Below are 18,146 nucleotides of genomic sequence, written 5' to 3'. Positions count from 1 at the left end.
TACGAGTCGCTTGATTCAACCACACTGACACTGCCTGCACACCAGCACACCTCCAACCATTAGGATGCTCCCTGCATCTGTGGAAAACTGCCAGCCTCAATTTCTTGCAGTGCACCACAGCTCAATTGTAGACCCTGCTGCTCCGGGAACATGCTTCACTCGCTCCGTTGAAAAACATTACACCAGCCGCCTGATACACGCACTTACCATTCTCTCGTCCCAGTGCCAACTCCACAGCAAGGGGGTACACCAGGGGTCGGGAACCTTTTTGACTGGGAGAGCCATAAAAGCCAAATATTTCTAAATATATTGCATTGAGAGCCATATAGTAATTTTTTACGTATAATAAATTAAATGTCTTACTTTTAATGCGACTTCTGGTGCTGCGTGGTTTTGCTGATGGCCTTGTGTAGTCTGGTTCGTACGTGGTGAGGCTGAGCTTCATGCAGGCGTTGAGGCCCCGTGACCCGTGAAATTTATCTTCAAAACTAATTTGTGTTTACTTTAAAATGAGACAGTATTATTAAGCAATATCACAAGTATTTTAAAATCAGTTCCAAACTGATTTTTATTTATTTTTTCAACTCAAAATTGTCTGGGAGCCATATGCCGTCACCAAAAGAGCCATATATGGCTCGCGAGCCATAGGTTCCCGACCGCTGGGGTACACGGTACAATGCTTTTCTCTAGGTGTGTGTGTGCAGCTTTGCGCCCATTACATGATTGTGTGTGGCCGGAGGAACAGCAAGCCTTCTACCCTACTATTCATAAAGCAATGCATCGTGTACCCCTGACCTCTCAATACACCTAAAGTAGGGTTGCCCAGACTTCTCAAAACGTGGTTCCATATTCATGCTTCAGTAGCGCTGCTGGTACTGTTCATCCCAGCGGGCCTGCTGTTGGAACTGCGGGTGCTGCTGCCGAAAGGCTGGCTGCTGCTGTCTGGCCCAACCTTTCTCCTCTCCATAGCCCTGCTGCTGGCCCATGCCGTGGGTCGGCTGCGAGGGCATTTGTTGCTGCTGCATCAGTGGCCGCTGTTGCTGCTGTTGCTGCTGCGGTGGCGACCGAAACACGGGTGCTTGCTGGCTCCACCAAAGCCGCCGACTGCCCCTTCTGCGACACGGCAGCCGATGCCTGCTTAACGAGCTGCGATATCGCCGGAGCGCTCTGCATGAGCATGTCAAGCGCCTTGCGCACGTTGGGGTTATCCAGGCCGAGAGACGACAGGTTTACAGTGGTGGGACCGAATGTCGTGCTGGTGGTGACGCGCTCCTGCTGTTGCGGAGGCACCAGTTGCTGCTGCTGCTGCGACGGCATTCGCACGCCTTGGTCCGAGAAATCCCTGCCCATGTTGCCGTAGTTGCCGTAACCACCGACCTGACCCTGAGCTCCCTGCGCAGAGATGGTGGCGCGCGGCTGCAGCGCATCCTCCATGGGTGCGTGGCTCAACTCGGACTGCGCGCCTACCGACGGCGTTCCTGGCAGCCAGCGCGAGTTGCGTCGCAGCGGGGAGAGAGGACGCGACGCCGCCACTTGCCCCATGTTGTTCGCCTGCTGTCTGCCCGCCGTGTGGCCCGATGGGGGCAAGCTCCCCTGCCTTCCCATCCCCGCCGCCATTGCACCTCCACCGCCGCCGTCGTTGTTGTTACCGCTGTTAAAAGCAGCGCCGGGCGCGTCGGCCGCCGCTCTGTTAGCGTACGCGCCTACGGCTTTGCTTGCCATGTTGGGCAGTTGTTGGTCAAGTCTCTGGCGAGCCGGTGGTGTGTTCTGTTGAAGATGGTGCATTCCAATCCCTCCCTCAGCCAAGCGTGGCGGGGCGGCTGGCTGATTACGCATTCCTGGCACACAATTGAAATCAAAATATGTGACGTGTTAAAGAGGCTACATTGACTATTTTTTTTCTAGAAATGTGTTTCTCTTCGTCGTAGAGGAAAGCTGCTAGATGTGAAAAGGTGTAACGCCTTACCAAGTTTAGTTTCTGTACTGCAGTAATAAAAATGGTGAAATTCTAAAATCACCCTTGCTGAAGGACATAAGAAATGACAAATTGAAAAATGGGAATTATCAAAAAAACTCTAAAATAATATTCACATACCCTGAGCCAAAATGAATGCAATGCCAGAAATAAGTATAACCCGTAAAAACAAAGTTTTTCACTATAAATCCTTTATATGCGTGGCAGCGAACTTAATATAAAGGATTTAAAAATATATTCGCCTGTGGAGGACGCGGGGATCGATCCCGCGACCTTTGGCATGGGAAGCGAGGGCGCTACCAACTGCGCTACTCCGCCACGGCCTGTGGATGGGTTACGCTCTGGGCTCCTACACTGTGACGTTCAGCCAAAGCCATGAATGCGTTCTATTTGAATATATGTAAAATAATTTTTTTTTGCCTAAACAGTGTAAAATTTGGAGAATTTTTTTTCACGAACAATAATTGTCTGGCACAACGAGTCTGTGTGGAAAATGTCAGCTCGATTGGATCACGGGAAGTGGGTTAAAAAACGACCGAAATATTTGCACGGTCGTAAGCAAGCAAGCACGCAAGCAAGCAAGCGAACTTAATATAAAGGATTTTAAAAAAGACACTGAAAAACACACCATATGAAGACATCTTAAATTGAGCCTCTCCACCAAATTTGCTTTCCTATTTACAAACTGAATATTAACATTAGGGCTTGAGGCAGGTAATACAACAGCTTATGTAAACACTGCAAACATAATTTCTTCAAGGCAGAATTCAGAATTTTAGCTGAAGGAAAAAAAAAACCTCGTGAGATGGGACATCTCGCTTACTCGGGTGTCCATTTAAAATGTTGATTTTGCACAATCGTTCAATGTTGCGAATGATATTCACAGGGTCTTTAACTGCAACATTACAGCATTAGGCAAAGACTGACAATTATCTACAACAGCGGTCGGGAACCTATGGCTCGCGAGCCATATATGGCTCTTCTGGTGACGGCATATGGCTCCCAGACAATTTTGAGTTGAAAAAAAAATACAAAAATCAGTTTGGAACTGAATTTAAAATACTTGTGATATTGCTTAATAATACCGTGTCATTTTAAAGTAAACAGAAATTAGTTTTGAAGATAAATTTCACGGGTCACGGGGCCTCAACGCCTGCACGAAGCTCAACCTCACCACGTACGAACCAGACTACAAGGCCATCAGCAAAACCACGCAGCACCAGAAGTCGCATTAAAAGTAAGACATATTTAATTTATTATACGTTACAAATACTATATGGCTCTCAATGAAATATATTTAGAAATATTTGGCTTTTATGGCTCTCCCAGTCAAAAAGGTTCCCGACCCCTGCAATATACTATACCAACATTAATCACTTCCTAACATGGTTCACTATTGACGAGATAATCAACTGTAACATGAGCAACGCTGCTGTGCTTACCTCTGCCACGCACGCACCTTTAATGCGCAGCTACCGCTAAATTGTGGGTTAATTTCATGGAAACGGACACCCGGATTACCAAGTGGCCACCTCAAATGTGAAGTTCACTCCTCTCCCAAGAGAAACGGAGCTGATGCTGCTGCTGCTGCAGCAGAAGCAGCGTCCATGGGAAGTGGTGCCAAAATCCCTGTTGCAGCCGACCGGCCGGTGGAGTGGGAGTGATGACGTGATCCATAGCAAAAGCCAACGAGCTGATGCTGCTGCTGCAGCAGAAGCAGCGTCCATGGGAAGTGGTGCCAAAATCCCTGTTGCAGCCGACCGACCGGCCGGTGGAGTGGGAGTGATGACGTGATCCATAGCGAAAGCCAACGAGCTGATGCTGCTGCTGCAGCAGAAGCAGCGTCCATGGGAAGTGGTGCCAAAATCCCTGTTGCAGCCGACCGACCGGTGGAGTGGGAGTGATGACGTGATCCATAGCGAAAGCCAACGAGCTGATGCTGCTGCTGCTGCTGCTGCAGCAGAAGCAGCGTCCATGGGAAGTGGTGCCAAAATCTCTGTTGCAGCCGACCGGCCGGTGGAGTGGGAGTGATGACGTGATCCATAGCGAAAGCCAACGAGCTGATGCTGCTGCTGCTGCTGCTGCAGCAGAAGCAGCGTCCATGGGAAGTAGTGCCAAAATCCCTGTTGCAGCCGACCGACCGGCCGGTGGAGTGGGAGTGATGACGTGATCCATAGCGAAAGCCAACGAGCTGATGCTGCTGCCGCTGCTGCTGCAGCAGAAGCAGCGTCCATGGGAAGTGGTGCCAAAATCCCTGTTGCAGCCGACCCGACCGGCCGGTGGAGTGGGAGTGATGACGTGATCCATAGCGAAAGCCAACGTGCCATCCACGTCTGTAAACTTCGCTTTTCTCACTACGAACTTTTCGCGGCGTACACCGATCCGCGTCCTGCTTAGATTTACGCAATGTTTCTGTGCCCAGGCCCCTGGCCTCCGTAACAAGATAATCTCACCTTTGATGTGGTAATGACGATGACTTCAAGATTTCTTGCCCTCTTCAATCTTGGTAGGCTTATTGTTGTTATAGATGTAATGTCATTATACTAATAACTTACAGCCGTTTGTAAATAACTACACTGTTTCGGTGATTATACTAATCTACTTGTAAAGTGTTCAAGTTATACTTTGAGTGTAAGGTTAAGTTTTTGTTTGTTACTATATGAATAGAGTGGTGCTCTTATTCATATAGTAGTTATACATGAAAATTTAAAGTTATTCTAGAGGTGGAATTCAACTTACGAGGTATTGTTAGTCTTATTTTATTGGTTTAAACTCATCATAGTATGAGCGTATGTGCAGTGTTCATATTATATACTGTAGTTTCGTAGTACATATAATGCTATTCTCAATAGTTTCCTCGAGTGTTCCAGTAGTGCCGGAATTCAAGTCAAGTTTCATGGCTTCAGTCACAGTTAACCCAAAATATATTTTACAATCTTCCCGGATAATGCCTTAACATTGCCTACGAGACATCACCAATGCCTACCACTTATCTGCAGCAACCCCAAGACACACAGCACCAGTGCCCCTAGAGTCCCCCGCACGCTGCCACCGTACCTCTTTCGTCGAGCGCCTTTTCACGCAGAAAGCGCACTTGCTCCGAGATGCGATCCAGCTCTTCCAGGGACATGTCCTTCGCCTCGCTCAGAGCGCTGCGTAGCGACGACGACGGCGAGTTGGCATGCTGCGAGTAGGCCGCTGCCGCTGCCGCCCGCTCACTCGGGTACCTGGACGTGTTGCCGCGCGCGGGACCGGGCCGTGAGGTGAATCTGTGGGCGACGCTCGCGCATGTAGCGGTGGGGCCAGGGTGTCCGGAGCTGGTGGGGCACGCGCGGGGGGGGCCTGTGTCGAAAAGCCAGTTCGAAATTCCGGCACTTGCGAGAAACGGTGCGGCCGCTGCTGGCGCCGCAAGACGCTGTCGGCGCGCTCGGCCGCTTGTCTGGCGATCTCACTCCGCCGCCGCCGCCGCCGCTCGCGTAGGTCGCCCATGTAAGACTCAAACTCGCGACCCACGAGCTCCATGGCCACGGGCAAAGGCGTGTGGTGGTGTTCTGGTGGAAAACGCGATGTTTATGGCGCCACATCGAAGCTACCCGGATAAAGTCAAACACTACAAACGCCACCTTCAGTGGCATCGAAACAGAGAATTTTTTTTTTCTCTGTAAGCCCAACAACATAGGTTTATTTAATCTTTGTTTCCATTTATTTGAAAGGAACACAAAGGCGAAAACGATATTGCATTGCAAATAAGTATAACCCGTAAAAACAAAGTTTTCCACTCTAAATCCTTTACATGCGTGGCGGCTAGAGTCCTCTCGTCCTCTGGCTTGAGATGGCTGCCACCTATGGGTCAGATGATTGCATTGCACCATTAAGCAATTGGTAATTAAATATAATATTTTTGTCCTAAAAAGTGTAACATTTCGGAAAATGATTTTCACGAACATTAATTGTCACGCACAACGAGTCTGTGTGCAAAATGTCAGCTCGATTGGATCACGGGAAGTGGGTTAAAAAACGACCGAAAGATTTGCACGGTCGTAAGCAAGCAAGCGAACTTAATATAAAGGATTAAAAAAAATACTGTCATACATTGCACCTATGGATGTACGCAAATTATATTTTGCCAATCGATAATTACGTATAATTTGAAATTAAAACGAACAATGCACGTGGAACTAAAAAATTCAACTTCCCTATTGGGTGAAAAAACATTTTCCATCATGGCTGGTGACACCAAACGCAAGTTAACATTTTGCTGTGAAAAAAAAATTAGGTTTGCACAACTTTACAAGACCAGCGTTCATCATCAGGCCTACAGAAAGCCTTCACCAATTTCAACGATTCTCCCATGGCGGAGTGCGATTCCCTTCGCACTTTTTCCGACTTTATGGAGCAGCAAGCTAGCCGGCCACATCCACAAATGAAGCTTGCCTTTCGGTTGCCACGATGCATACGGGGGTCGGAGGGCTTACGTTGCTTGTTCCCCTGAAGGACGTGGACAGAGCAACAGTTGTCCGTCACGTGTTGGGGCTTCACGGCGATGGCGAAGGCGGAGCCTCCATTCCTTACATCGTTCAGGGCCTGGCCCAGGAGGTTCTGCGAGCTCAGCATGATGAGATCCACAGTGAGGCCCATATTCCGAGCTTGCTTTCCTATATTCTCTGCATAGTCCCTGCAACACCACAGAACCAATAAGTCAGGAATGGAGCAATAATAAGTATAACCCGTAAAAACAAAGTTTTTCACTATAAATCCTTTATATGCGTGGCAGCGAACTTAATATAAAGGATTTAAATATATATTCGCCTGTGGAGGACGCGGGGATCGATCCCGCGACCTTTGGCATGGGAAGCGAGGGGCGCTACCAACTGCGCTACTCCGCCACGGCCTGTGGACGGGTTTACGCTCTGGGCTCGTATACTGTGACGTTCAACCAAAGCCAAGAATGAGTTCTATTTGAATATACGTAAATAAAAAATTTTTGCCTAAAAAGTGTAAAATTTTGGGAATTTTTTTTCACGAACATTAATTGTCTGGCACAACGAGTCTGTGTGGAAAATGTCAGCTCGATTGGATCACGGGAAGTGGGTTAAAAAACGACCGAAAGATTTGCACGGTCGTAAGCAAGCACGCAAGCAAGCAAGCAAGCATGCAAACTTAATATAAAGGATTTAAAAATTGTGTCACATACTTAAATGAGTACTTGGTAGCAGTCATCGTCATAGGCAGTTTCTGAGTCAGTCTCTCTTCCGAAGATCCACCACCGAATTCCCAAAAACTGATACTAATTTTACAGAACGCAGATGTCGTATGGGCTGAGTCTCTTTCTGACTGGGCTATCAGTTCGCAAACGCTTGATTGCAATGCGAGCAGACTTTACAAGATGCCCTCCCAGCTAAATAAGAAAAAAGTATAAGGAATTCATGACAATATAGATTTGAGGAGGCTCTAAGGGTTAACGTGTGTTTATATCAAATCACCAACAATGATATTACAGTGGGCCTGAATTCCAGACTCTCACCAAAAATGTACCTTCAATTATAGTAAGTTTTCCAATTTCAGCTGAGTTGATAATTAGAAGGAAGCATCCATTGTAAAAGTTTGATTTTGCAATTCTGCAAAATATTATTTCTACTGACAAGTGGTTGACCACGTCAGATACTCAAAGTTCCGTGAAAGAACTGGACTGAGATCAAGCCGGTAAGAGAATGGTGCACGGAGATGATAATTTTTGGTAATTCAAAATTCGCAATTTTTTTCAGTGTTGAAACTCCAGTCAAATAATTTTACTTAATTATTTCCAGCAGGAATAGCCAATCCATTGCTATTTCATCATATATAAACGTTCAAAAGTATCAACTAATGACTTTGTGTAAAAGTCAAGCTTTTTTGTTTAAACTCAAAAGCGCTTGAAGCTTTCGTGAAATAGGAACGTGATTGTAAAATTTTACACGATAAATATTAGGAGTTATACTTCGTTTACGTGTGTAATTCATTTTCAGTTACGGAATGTAAAATTCTACATTTCCGAATGACAATTCCTCCAGCTAAAGTCTCCACCTAGTGTCAATACAGCATCACTGTAAGAATATCCTTTTCTCATTACATGGGAATTGTAGCCAAATATGACGTAATCACTTACTTAATGGCAGGGTAAATAAAATCTTGATTTAAAGCTTTTGTGACTGCAGGGATTGATATTCTTTTTAAATCCTTTATATTAAGTTCGCTTGCTTGCTTGCTTGCGTGCTTGCTTGCTTACGACCGTGCAAATCTTTCGGTCGTTGTTTAACCCACTTCCCGTGATCCAATCGAGCTGACATTTTGCACACAGACTCGTTGTGCGTGACAATTAATGTTCGTGAAATTTTTTCTCCAAAATTTTACACTGTTTAGAGAAAACAAATTAAATATTTAATTACCAATTGCTTAATACTGGCAGACAATCATCTGACCCATAGGTGGCAGCCATCTCAAGCCAGAGGACGAGAGGACTCTAGCCGATGCCACGCATATAAAGGATTTAGAGTGAAAAACTTTGTTTTTACGGGTTATACTTGTTTCCCTTCTACGTGACTTTACCGAAAGAACTAAGAGTATGTAAATAAAATCCTGCAGTCAATATGGAGCAGATGCCAGTGGCAGATCCACACGAAATGTCACCACTCACTTTTGCTGCCGTGAAGCCACAATGACAACACAGTCCACAGGTCTCTCACTGTCATACGGTTTAGAGATTTCATCATAAAACTTTAGGTAGAGCTCTTCACGCTTGATTTCATCTCCTGACCAAAATATAGTTGAAAGCATTCAGCGCAAGACAACTGCACATAGTTAGAATATTACAATTTTCCTCAAATTCTAATGCTGTCTGAAGCAAGCTGCAATAATAATAAAAAAATCCTTCATCACATTTGACTACATATCTAATGCACCCTAAATGTTAAAAACTGTAACATACTCGATAAATGTCATCTTAATAAGTGACAAGTTAGAACTGAAGAGTTTGGAGGGCAGAATTATAGATGGCACCAGCAAATAAAACATTAAAAACTGAACCTAAGTTAGTGTATGCACGAGAAAAAAGCTAAGCACATTACATAATGCGCGGTAGTCCCTTCATCTATATATATTTTTTGAAAACTTTTTGAATAGAATTTATATCTAGATCACACACATGAATAATAATCTGACAGACCTGATGAAGGCATGTCTCTGGCTGGTCGCTGGTCTTCATCATCGTATGATGGCCCTCTATAAAATAAAAAAAACACCATTACACCATTTCTCACAATCAAAAACATCGCTCAAAATACCAATCGTGCTCTGTAATGAATACTCCAGTTACCTGAAAGGCGGCTCGTTCTGGTCCTCTTCACCCCACAGCGAAGTGTTGGGTCCCTTTTTTCCATAGCCTCCCCTGCCGGACATGCCCCCCCGACCGGGCATGCCCCCCGACCGGGCATGTCCCTCTTTCGTGCATGTCCCCTCTTTCCTGCATGTCCCCTCTTTCGTGCATGTCCCCTCTTTCGTGCATGTCCCCTCTTTCGTGCATGTCCCCTCTTTCGTGCATGCCCCTCTTTCGTGCATGCCCCCTCTTTCTCGCATGCCCCCTCTTCCGTAATTATCCCGTCTTTCGTGCATGCTCGTCTATCAATCATACCTCCTCTGCCAGCCATGCCCTCCCTATCGAACATGCTGCCTCTACCACCCATGCCCTCCCCTATCGTGCATGCCGTCTCTTCCACCCATGCCCTCCCTATCGTGCATGCCGTCTCTTCCACCATGCCCTCCCTATCGAACATGCTGCCTCTACCACCCATGCCCTCCCTATCGTGCATGCCGCCTCTACCACCCATGCCCTTCCTATCGTGCATGCCGTCTCTTCCACCCATGCCCTCCCTATCGTGCATGCCGCTCTTCCACCCATGCCCCCTCTGTCTGTGCATGCCCCGCATGCCACCCCTATTGGGCATCCCCCCTCTGCAAGGCATCCACCCCGGCCAGGCATGCTGCCCCATCAGTGGTTTTGCTGTTCATTATGTAATGGGGGACCGCCATGGAACACAGGCTGCTCATTCCGCGAGGCCATCCTGTCCTGGGATGGGAAAAGCCGTGGCACCCTCCTGTCATCCCTCTCCCGCGAGCTCCTCCGCTCACGCGACCCTCCTTTGAACGCCTGCGGTCGTCACGGCGCTCCCGGCTGGCACGTTTTTCTCTGCCACTCCTTGCTGATGAGTCGCGGTGGCCATCGCGAGACGAGGGGTGGTGACCGGGACTTATCACGGGTCGAGCGGTGCCTCGAGTCTTGGCTCGATGACCGCTCAGGCGAACGCCTGAGGAGAAAGCTTCCATGCATTATCGTGCGTGCAGACGCCACCTGAAATAGACTTGCAAACATTGGCCTAACTTTTGCGAAACACAGGTGCTGAGTTACTGGAATTAATACATAGCTGAGCATAAAGGCAAATTATTTATTTTAATGAGAAATAAGACATGCAAGGATAACTATAGAACCATTATATTATTTTTAGGAACATTCTATAAAAAATTGCCATCTTTTTAAATCCTTTATATTAAGTTCGCTTGCTTGCTTGCTTACGACCGTGCAAACCTTTCGGTCGTTTTTTAACCCACTTCCCGTGATCCAATCGAGCTGACATTTTGCACACAGACTCGTTGTGCGTGACAATTAATGTTCGTGAAAATTTTTTTCAAAATTTTACACTGTTTAGGGAAACAAATTAAATATTTAATTACCAATTGCTTAATGGTGCCATGCAATCATCTGACCCATAGGTGGCAGCCATCTCAAGCCAGAGGACGAGAGGACTCTAGCCGCCACGCATATAAAGGATTTAGAGTGAAAAACTTTGTTTTTACGGGTTTATTTTTTAACGTTGCATGTTTTTGACATTGACTTAACTCAGGTGCTCAAAAATGCATTTAACAATCAAACAATGGTCACTAGATATATCATTCAGCTTGCTATAAAAAAAACAGCAAAAAAACAAACACTGACCTCTTTGAATCATCATTTCTGTAGAAATAACAATTATAACAATGTTAAATAATATAAAAACAATTAAACATGAATCTTACCATCAGCCAAGGGAGGTGTATTCACAACACTCAATAGTAAAAAAAATTAACCCGTAAAAACAAAGTTTTTCACTATAAATCCTTTATATGCGTGGCGGCTAGAGTCCTCTCGTCCTCTGGCTTGAAATGGCTGCCACCTATGGGTCAGATGATTGTCTGCCAGCATTAAGCAATTGGTAATTAAATATTACATTTTTTTCCCCTAAACAGTGTAAAGTTTAGGGAAAATGTTTTCACGAAAATTAATTGTCACACACAACGAGTCTGTGTGGAAAATGTCAGCTCGATTGGATCATGGGAAGTGGGTTAAAAAACGACCGAAAGATTTGCACGGTCCTAAGCAAGCAAGCGAACTTAATATAAAGGATTTAAATACCAAAGTGTGCATCTCACTCTTAAAATGGTGTGAAATTGAGAATTTCCATTAAAACCTAATGGATATACACAAATGTCATCAAAACAAGTGGTGTATGAAGTGATAGATATATACTGAACTATTAAACACACTTGATGCAAAAAACTATTTAATGAGTGGTTTATACACAGCACTTCAAATTAAAATGGGCATTTTCAGTTAATCTTGAATGACTTTTCTAAGGCTATCCAAAAGGGTGTCCTTCTGAAATAATATACCCAGACAATTCCACTGCAGATTTTATGCATCCGTGTAAAAATGTCATTAAAGTCTGAAGTGTAATTATGTGCTCCATTAAGTAAACTGTATGTCAGAGGGGCAGAAAGGCCACTTGCGATTTGCCGACACGAATGAAGATGCTTTGTGACTAGAACACAATAACTGTCTTGCAACTACACATGCAAATTTCATGTGAAAATAGTTTAACATCGGCAATGCCAGAAAGCTGTTTTAAAGATTAAAACATTTTACAAAGGTGGCTAAACCACGGATTTTTGCTTGTGATTCAATGTTAACAAAATTTTGTTTAAATGTTGAACATTGTAAATAGATTTGACTTAAAGCTTTCATGACTGCAGGGATTCATATTCTTGGTTCGTTCAGTAAAATCACGTAGAAGGGAAATAATAAAATAATATAAATATAAAACAATAAAAAATTATCACGACGTTTCGACTGCAACACAAGCTATCATCAATAGTCAACGTGTTTGGGTTTAGATCGCCGCGTTATTTATAAATGTGTCGTAACCCTCCACCACCCGACACGGCCAATCGGTAAAAAAAGTGTCACGTTGACAAAAGACAAATAGTTCACTGCTTTAGCCCCCACACCGGTGTGTTGAAGCGTGAAACCACAACATTTACAAATTTTGAGTAGTACGACGTTTCGCTGGTAATTGCATCCAGCATCATCGGCAATTCGCCAGAATGGTCGCGAAAGCCTACGTGTTAAAATCATCATCATCAGGTGTGAAATCCACAGCTATTTATATTATTTTATTATTTCCCTTCTACGTGACTTTACCGAAAGAACAAGAATATTGTAAATAAACTAAGTGTATGCCAAATTCAGATTCTTTGGGTCTTTCGGTACAGTCACGTAGATAGGTTCAAAGTCACGTAGATAGGTTCAAATAAACTATCTACGTGACTTTACCAAAAGACCCAAAGAATATGAATTCCTGCAGTCACGAAAGCTCTAAGTCAAGACTCATGCCAAATTAAATTTCATATCTTTAGGAACCTGCATAAAAATATGACATTGGTTAAATGGTTAGGCTCTTCTGTAGAATAATTATGTAACTTTCAGAGAAACCACTTACACATATATGAATAATATTCTTGACAGCAAGCAACAACAACAACAAAAATATTAGAACAAGTTTTTCAGTAAAAAATGAATAACATCATTTAGTAAAATTTCCAAATCACTATAGAAAGTGTGACAAGCTCCAAAGTGAAATGTGTTTCCATTGTTTGACAATATGGTAGCTAAAATTGTTAGAATGGTTTAGTTACATGAATGTATACTTGAGGACAACACAAAAAGGCTTTCATAATTAAAAGTGAATCTCGACAAGTTATGACAGGCAAACAAGTGGTTAATAAGTATAACCCGTAAAAACAACGTTTTTCACTATAAATCCTTTATATGCGTGGCAGCGAACTTAATATAAAGGATTTAAAAATATATTCGCCTGTGGAGGACGTGGGGATCGATCCCGCGACCTTTGGCATGGGAAGCGAGGGCGCTACCAACTGCGCTACTCCGCCACGGCCTGTGGACGGGTTTACGCTCTGGGCTCGTATACTGTGACGTTCAGCCAAAGCGATGAATGAGTTCTATTTGAATATATGTTAAATAATTTTTTTTTTGCCTAAAAAGTGTAAAATTTTGGGAATTTTTTCATCGAACATTAATTGTCTGGCACAACGAGGTCTGTGTGGAAAATGTCAGCTCGATTGGATCACGGGAAGTGGGTTAAAAACGACCGAAAGATTTGCACGGTCGTAAGCAGCAAGCACGCACGCAAGCACGCAAGCAAGCGAACTTAATATAAAGGATTTAAAAATGTCCAGATGGCATAGAAACTAAAATACTTTTCAACCCTTTAAAAACACATGCGTGCACACTGTTTGTAGAAATGTTGGTGTTTGGGGCTGAGGACTGATTTCTTTTACCTTTTGTAACTTTTTTGTGGACTGACTTTAGGCATTGGTCTCTTTTCACTCTGAAACCACACAAATCTCTGCAATAAAATAGTGATGACAGATATTTAATAAGACTGCATGTCAACAAACAGGTAAAAAACTGAAAAAAGCAAAGTCAAATGTGGTGCAGTGGTCATAAATCACAATACTAGCCTGTATGATTTAAGAATTTAATGTTATAACGTGGGATGAATGCTTGTCTTAATTGGCTTACCAATGATGTTGCATGCATAACAAATTCTAAATGTGTACTGTAATTTTAACAAAATATATGCACTCGTTGGATTATAAATTATGGAACCTTCAGCGAAATCCATGTAAGTTGGCATCAAAAAATTGTCTTGAAATGAACCATCTGCACATAACCATACCCCGCCAGTGTTTGGTAATGCAGGGTGGACATTACTCATGAAATATCAGAGGCACTAATGAATACTTTTTTAAAATGTCCTGCAACGCATTATATACAAGAAGATACGGTGCAGTATAGCTTCTTTTTGCTAATATATTTTAACCATGACAATCTCTCCAAGCTTTTGTGTCAACTGAAAAGTGGAAACAGCAAAGTATATGTCCATAGTGCACCACACTTTGTAAAAGCACTCAATATGCTGCGCCATCTTGGCCGCGTCGTCGTCGTCAGCGTCTTTGAGGTGAAAATAAACAATTTCATTTCAATTTAAAAGCGCAGCCATCGCGTTGTCATTGTGCGAGGACGGTGTGTTGGGGCCCCGGTTGACAATCGAGGTTGAGCAGAAAGCAAACTGCGCGGCCAAATCGGAACGCCCCGAGGTGGCGAGCGCGAGCCTTGGGGTGCGGGGGACGTGGGGTTTATGCAGTGAGTCACCATCACTACCATCCATCATCATCAATACCATCATCACCATCACTACCATCATCATCACCACCATCACTACCATCATCACCATCACTACCATTATCACCATCACTACCATCATCATCATCACCACCATCATCATCACCACCATCATCATCATCACTATCATCACCACTATCATCATCATCATCACTACCATCATCATCATCACTACCATCATCACCATCACTACCCATCACTACCATCATTATCATCAACCACCATCATCATCACCACCATCACCACCATCATCATCACATATCATCATCATCATCACTACATCATCATCATCACTACATCATCATCATCACTACATCATCATCATCACTACCATCATCACCATCACTACCATCATTACATCACATCAGCCACCACCCATCAACCACCATCATCATCACTATCATCACTATCATCATCACCATCATCATCAATCACTACCACCATCTCATCATCATCACCACTATCATCACCACCATCACCATCACTATCTCACCATCATCACCACCACAGCATCATCACCACCATCATCACTATATCATCATCACTATCATAACCACTATCATCATCATCATCACTACCCATCATCATCATCACTACCATCATCACCATCACTACCATCACTACCATCATTATCATCACCACCATCATCATCACCACCATCACCACCATCATCATCACTATCATCACTATCATCATCACCATCATCATCATCACTACCACCATCATCATCATCACCACTATCATCACCACCATCACCATCACTATCATCACCATCATCACCACCATCATCATCATCACCACCATCACTACCATCACTACCATCACCACCATCATCATCACTACCACCATCACCACCATCACCATCTACCATCATCACTACCATCATCATCACCATCATCATCACCACCATCACTACCATATCATCATCACCACCATCATCATCATCACCACCATCATCATCACTATCATCATCATCACTATCATCACCACTATCATCATCATCATCACTACCATCATCATCATCACTACCATCAATCACCATCACTACCATCACTACCATCATTATCATCACCACCATCATCATCACCACCATCACCACCATATCATCACTATCATATCATCACTACCAATCATCTCACTACCATCATACATCATCACTACCATCATCACCATCACTACCATCATCACCATCACTACCATCATTATCATCACCACCATCATCATCACCACCATCACCACCATCATCATCACTATCATCACTATCATCATCACCATCATCATCATCACTTACCACATCCATCATCATCACCACTATCATCCCCACCATCACCATCACTATCATCACCATCATCACCACCATCATCATCATCACCACCATCATCACATATCTCATCACCATCCTCATCATCATCATCATCACTACCCTCATCATCATCACTACCCATCATCACCATCACTACCATCATTATCATCACCACCATCATCATCACCACCATCACCACCATCATCATCACTATCATCACTATCATCATCACCATCATCATCATCATCACTACCACCATCATCATCATCACCACTATCATCACCACCATCACCATCACTATCATCACCATCATCACCACCATCATCATCAGCACCACCATCACTACCCATCACTACCATCACCACCATCATCATCACTACCACCATCACCACCATCCATCACCAACCACATCACCATCTACATCATCACTACCATCATCATCACCATCATCATCACCAATCACTACCATCATCATCATCACTATCACCATCATCATCATCACACCATCACCATCTACCACCATCTACCATCATCACCACCATCAGTACCATCATCACTACCATCATCACCACCATCACTACCATCATCACCATCATCACCATCATCATCACCATCATCACCACCATCATCACCACCATCACCACCACCCACCCACTCACCCTCTCACTCAACCCCCCACTTACCCACTCACCCACCCACCCACCCACCCAATCACTCACTCACCCACTCACTCACTCACCCACTCACTCACCCACCCACTCACTCACTCACCCACTCACTCACCCACCCACTCACCCACCCACCCACTCACTCACCCACTCACTCACTCACCCACCCACCCACCCACTCACTCACCCACTCACCCACCCACTCACCCACCCAATCACTCACCCACTCACTCACCCACCCACCCACCCAATCACTCACTCACCCACCCACTCACTCACCACTCACTCACCCACCCACTCACCCACTCACTCACCCACCCACTCACTCACCCACCCACCACCCACCCACCCCCCACTCACTCACTCACCCACCCACTCACCCACTCACTCACCCACCCACCCACCCACTCACCCACCCACTCACTCACCCACTCACTCACTCACCCACCCACCCACTCACCCACCCAATCACTCACTCACTCACCCACCCACCACCCACTCACCCCTCACTCACTCACCCACCCACCCACTCACCCACCCACTCACTCACTCACCCACCCACCCACCCACTCACCCACCCACTCACTCACCCACTCACTCACTCACTCACCCACTCACTCACTCACCCACTCACTCACTCTCACTCACCCACCCACCCCTCACCCACCCACCCACCCACTCACCCACCCACCCACCACTCACCCACCCACCCACCCACTCACTCACCCACTCCACCACCCACCCACTCACCCACTCACCCACCCACCCACCCCTCACCCACCCACCCACCCACTCACCCACCCACCCACCACTCACCCACCCACCCACCCACTCACCCCCCACCCACCACCCACCACCCACCCACCCCACCCACTCACTCACTCACTCATCCACCCACCCACTCACCCTCACCCACTCACTCACTCACTCACCCACCCACTCACTCACCCAACCCACCCACCCACTCCACCCCACCCCCCCACCCACTCCCTCACCCACCCACTCACCCACCCACTCACTCACCCACCACACACCACCCACCCACCCACTCCACCACACACCCACCCACTCACCCACCACCCACCACTCACCCACCCACCCACCCCTCACCACCCACCCACTCACTCAACTCACCCCACCACCCACCACCCACCACTCACCACCACCACTCACCCTACCACCCACTCACTCACCCACCCACCCACCCACTCACCACTCACTCACCCACCCACCCACTCATCACTCACCCTCACCCCACTTCACCCACCAATCACTCACCCACTCACTCCCCCACCCCACCCACCAATCACTCACCACCCATCACTCACTCACCCACTCACTCACCCACCCACTCACCACTCATCACCCCCACCCACTCACCACCCCACCCACCCAAACACTCACTCACTCACCCACCCACCCACTCACTCACCCCCCACCCACCACCCACCCCTCACTTCACGGATCACCCACACCACTTCCCCACCCAATCACTCACCCCACCCCACTCCACTCAAAACACCCACCCAATCACTCACCTCACCCACACACCCACCCACTCACCCACATCACTCACTCCACCCAACCACC

The 18,146-nt window shown here is 45.8% G+C and overlaps 1 pseudogene; it reads right to left on the bottom strand.

Moving 5' to 3' along the window:
• Positions 1-704: 704 nt before the first annotated feature.
• Positions 705-9,891, bottom strand: LOC133361511 (nuclear receptor coactivator 5-like; annotated as a pseudogene).
• Between the last annotated feature and the right edge of the window lie 8,255 nt (positions 9,892-18,146).

This window comes from Lethenteron reissneri, unplaced genomic scaffold, assembly GCF_015708825.2.
Source record: "Lethenteron reissneri isolate LAM-NWPU_2019-01 unplaced genomic scaffold, ASM1570882v1 scaffold_1121, whole genome shotgun sequence".
Taxonomy (NCBI): Eukaryota; Metazoa; Chordata; class Hyperoartia; order Petromyzontiformes; family Petromyzontidae; genus Lethenteron; species Lethenteron reissneri.
This window is presented reverse-complemented; position numbering and strand designations above follow the sequence as displayed.